Below are 5,601 nucleotides of genomic sequence, written 5' to 3'. Positions count from 1 at the left end.
TCATTTTTAGCATATAAAGAAATAGTGATATGAAAACTACCCACTAAAATGGTAGCCTTCAAATTTCAATATAACAATTACAAAGGTAAAGAACAAAACTAAAAATCCAAATGTAAGCCCTATAAGAAATTAGGCCACACATAAGAAATTGTTTTGAAATTATTGATTACCTACCAAATTGGCAAACTGAGAGGAAGGGCAAATTTGTTGTAAATGCAACCATCACAAAAGCAAAAATTGATGATCTTGACAAAACAACTTGCAAACGCTAGTCTTTAATCCTTCAAATTTTATGTTCCAATTGTTTGAACAACTTGTGCTCTATTAGGAGGAGAAAAACAAGGACAATAAATAATCAACTTCTTTGGTAATGTTTATAAACCCATTAAAATCTGTATGAGTTGGATTTTTTATTAGGTGTTACATAGGAAAACAAACCTGAAACCTGTAGTCCAATTAAAGTATTGTTGCCCAATAGAGAAAAGATCTTTACAAACCAAATTGGGCCTGATCAATTAGACAAAGATATCCTTTCAAAAGATGTTTCGTGTTTTCCTTATTTGACTTGTAATTTAGTCTCCATTAGTAAATTGATTTGAGATTTAAATTATTGTATTATTCTTCTATTGTATAAGAACTAGTGACCAAAAGGATTATTGGAATAAGTAAGATGCAAATTGGTCTATATTACTTTGATGAAGAATCACAAACACAAATAAATGCTATTAAAACTAGTACTAGTGTAAAAACTCTCCATCCAAGGCTCAGACACATTCCATTCCAACTTAGGACTATGTTTGATTTTAATATTTTAAATAAGAATAAAAATTCAAACCCTTGTGACTCATGTCATAGAGCAAAACAATCTAGAAGTATTTTCCCAACTAAAAATAACAAATCAAAAGAACTTTTTGATCTTATTCATATCGACACTTGGGGTCCCTATGCTATTAGCACATGCATAGGTGCAAAATATTTCCTCACACTAGTGGATGACCACTTATGAAGCACTTAGGTATATCTCATGAGAACCAAAACTAAAAAATTTAATTTGTTTAAACATTTCACTGTGATGATCGGAACATGATTTGATAAATAATTAGAGGGAATAAGGACAAACAATGTAACCGAGTTTCAACTTTCTAAAGAGTTCCAAGAATCCATTTAACAACAAGGCATCATCTATCAAACATCTTGTCCATACACACCTTAACAAAATGGAGTGATGGAACAAAAACAAAAACAACTTTTATAAGTACCACGAGCACTTAGGTTTCATTCTAATCTACCTATGAAGTATTAAGGAAAATGTATCTTAATAATGACATATCTTATTAATTTATTGCCCATCCTAACATTAAATGGAAAATCCCCCTGTGAACTACTTTTTAAAGAAAAACCAAGGTATGAGCACCTACGAGTATTCAGATGGTTATGCTATGTGTTCACTAAGCTTAAACCCTTAGATAAATTTTCTACTAGAGCAAGAAAATGTGTGTTTCTATGATACATTTTAAGAAAAAAAAGATACAAGGTGCTTGAATTAGATAGTAACAAGGTTTATGAATTAAAAGATATGGTGTTTTATGAAGAGATTTTTCCTTTACAAATAAAGGAAAGTAGGCTAAATTTTATACCAATTCAGGATCATGAAAAATATAAAACTACCAACAAAATATTGGGAACATCACCTTGGAATCGAAGAGGATTTCTAACAAGAAACCATTAGAGCAGAACACTTAGAATAAGGCCAACAAGAGACCAATGAAGTAGAGAACTTGGAAAAACATGATAGAGAAATTGAGGATGAATACTTCAACAAAGAAGAGAAAAACCAGGAAGATATAATGCAATGAGACATAGAAATTGAGGAAGTAATTGATCAAAGAAGACCAATAAGGGAATAAAAAGCTCCCAAGAGGTATAATGATTATATATTAAATAAAATTAACGTTTTTCCTATTTTTGCAGGAAATCTGATCTCTAAAATGCAACCAAGAATGTTCGAAGAAGCAATGCAAGATCTTATATAGGAAGAAGCAATACAAAAGGAGTTGTAAGCACTAACAACAAACAACACATAAAGCCTTATGACACTACCAAAAGGAAAAAAAGTAATAGGATACAAATAGGTTTTTAAAATAAAATATAACCCTAAAGGATCAATTGAGCGATACAAAACACGTCTTGTAGCCAAAGGATATAGTCAAGTGAAAGGACTTGACTATAATGAAACATTTGAGCTAGTAGCAAAACCAGAAAACCTGGTGTCCCACTAGTGAATCTCAATGTAGTCACAACTTGACATTCTTATGTCTTAACATAGGTCATCCACAAAGATTACTGAGGCCTAAATTAAACTTTATATATCTAATACTTGGTGAAAGCAAATGACACCTTATGTATGTACTCACTATTGTGCCTTACGCACATATCATACAACTTATTAGGCTAGCTAATTGTGATAACTTAGCCACATAAGGAATTTGGTTGTAGTTTTCCCTTACCATATATGCTAGCTATGAGACAACTATCTAAAAACCGTCTTTAGATGACCCTTACCTGTATATATGTGATGTATCCTATTAACAATATAAGGAACTTACTGAAAGGTCATATCCTTTATCGTGCACACTTAAACTAAATTAAATTATGTGGCTAATGAGCCTTAGTGTCAAGTGCATGATACATCTCATTGATATCTATCTCTTGTATAGCCCTAATGTTTTCATATATCATACCACTTATACATACAGTTGATGGTTATCTAGGTATTATTGCTTACACCATTTTTCTCTACTCAGTCAGGGTCTGTGTCATCTTTTACATAGTCGGACACCTTTTCTATGGCTAATTTTCTTATCTGATCTTTTTAAGGTCTTTTTATACTTTCTCCTTGCTCTTCCCCTTCTTGCATATAGTCTAAGGGTATAATGATCTTTTCTGTTTTTGGTGTATGCACAGGTGTGTCTTTACTTTACGCCCTCATGTTTCCCTAATTGCATATACGTAGGTATGTTGCATTAGCCATACCCCCCATGTGTCTACTATCACCTATACACGAGTATGTTAACTCCTATGCACAGTGTTCACTTTTGGAAAGCTACATATGGGTGTGTGTATCATACCACACTACTATGTGTGTCTCTCCTCACGGCATATGTGAAAAAGGCAAAATTCTTTTATCATGCAAATAATACATGGGCTTGTAGGTTATCTTATACTATCATGTATCACGATTTGGAAATCACATCCTACTAGTTTCTACAAATTTCGACAAACTGTCGACCATCCAATCAATCACACATATTTAAAGTATATCTCTAAACATCGTATATGCCTTTTATTTATCGAGATCAAGCAAATAGAATGTCATAAACTTAGATCATGCTCAATATTATTATAAACCTAAAATTTCTTCCTATTAACATATCTGTAGAGTTTATATACTATTTTCCCATGATTTGTACATTTACAAAAATTAATGTGACCATTATTGCGGTAAGTAACATCCACAAAATCATAGTTTATAATTCTCAAATCTTAACTCGTTAAAATCAAACTTAAAACCAAGAAGAACACCAACTTACTTGTCTTCCGATGAACAAGCTAGGTCTTTGCATGGCTTTGGCTTTTCAATGATTAACAACCTCCTTTCGACAACCAAAAATCTCTTTCTATTTTGGTGTGCAGCTAAGGTATGTAAAATAATCAAAATTAGGTTAAACATCCCTTTTAATTTTCACTGTTGAATGCAATACATAAGCATGTAGATAATATACACGAGCATGTATGGTGTTATATAACTAAGACAATTTTTGATTTTATCACGATTCTCATCTTATCTTAAATTCAAATTTTAATGATGATGCAACGACCATGTATACAAAAATACATCGGCATGCATTCCACTAAAAACCCATTATTAAACTTGAATAAATGTAAGAAAAAAGTCCAAAACACCCATAAGCTTACCTATAGGTGCTACAATCCTCCCTTTATTTGAATTTCATCATCGAAATTCACATAGTGCAATGGGAATCTTTGTCTCATGTCCTGCTCGACCTCTTATATAGTCTCCTATACTATGTGATTCCTTCATAAAACCTTGATTAGGGGAATTTGTCTACACCTAAGATCCTTAATCCTTTTGTCTAGAATCTAAATCAGGCGTTTCTCATACATTAAGTTATCCTCAACCTCAACATCCTTCACTTAGCACACGGGTCAAGTCACTGATATACTTGTACAACAACGACATAAGAAACACATTATGAATGTGACTGATGCTCGCTAGCAATGTAAGTCGATAGGTGACCTGGCTTACACACTCTAATACCTTAAATGATCACATAAATCTTGGTGCTAACTTGCCTTTCCTACTAAACCTCATGACATGTTGTATGAGGCTACTCTGACAAACACTTTATCAACCGCCTTAAACTCAAGATCTTATCTCCTCTGGTCTGCATAACTTTTCTAAGGGTCTTGAGCTTGTCTCATCCTTTCCCATATCTATCTGACATCCTTTATCATTTTCTAGGTCATTTCTAGTCCTAATGTCTGAGTTAGTACATCTCTCTCATCTATCTCATCCCAAAGCAACAATGATCTGCACTTTTCGTCATATAATGTCTCATACAAAGCCATCTTGATAGTTGTCTGGTAACTATTATTATATGCTAGAACTGGATCATATATGAGGTCAAGAGATCTACAACTCAATCCTTTCATAATTAGAACAAAGAGATAAAGAGATAAAGGGTGTCCCTACCTAACTCCTTGGGATGAAGGAAAGACATACGGTGAAGTTAGGTATCCTCCAATTTGTCAAACCATACAATAAGGTATACTAATAGTTCATAACCCCAAAAAAATAAAATCACAGCTTGCAAAATCATAAGCTCTAACTACGAATGTCCACCTTAAGAAAACATATGTGTGGTCCACTATCAAGATTGTAATTGTGTAAAAGCTCTTTAGAAAAGAGGATGTTATCTAAGATTCATGTTCCCAAGATGATGATTGATTGAGAAACGCTAATGACCTTAGGGAGGACAACTTTGAACCAATTTACAAATTACCTTTAAGATACACTTGTACAACAAATTATACCATGAGATATGTCAAAAGTCGCCCATACTTGTGGGATTCTCAACCTTGGGGACCCAAGCAGTCTTGGTTGCGTTAATGCATCTAGGCATGTAATTGATTGTAAAGAAATATCTCACAACAACCCAACAGTCAATACCAATAATGTCTTAACCTTTTTTGAAAAAAAGAGGGATTTATCATCAGGAATTGAGAACAAATCACACTTAATCTCTTCATTAATCAAAGGATTCACTATATCATAAAATTTCTAACCTGAAAAATACCTGGAAGCATAATCAGACAAAGGTTTGCGAAGGGGTAGTGAGTACTCTTTGAAAGTATCTCATAGCCAAGTTTCCCATATCTCTCACATCACTAGTGTAGTTATTGTCTTCTTCCATCATGTTATAGTTCTTCTTCATGGCTTGTCCATAAATTAGTGATTTGTGAAAAAAATTGGTGTCTTTATCTCTGAAGGCGAGTCACTGAACCCAAAATCGTTGTTTG

Source organism: Mangifera indica, chromosome 1, assembly GCF_011075055.1.
Source record: "Mangifera indica cultivar Alphonso chromosome 1, CATAS_Mindica_2.1, whole genome shotgun sequence".
NCBI classification, from domain to species: domain Eukaryota; kingdom Viridiplantae; phylum Streptophyta; class Magnoliopsida; order Sapindales; family Anacardiaceae; genus Mangifera; species Mangifera indica.
The sequence above is the reverse complement of the archived record's forward strand: the minus strand, read 5'-3'. Positions refer to the sequence as shown.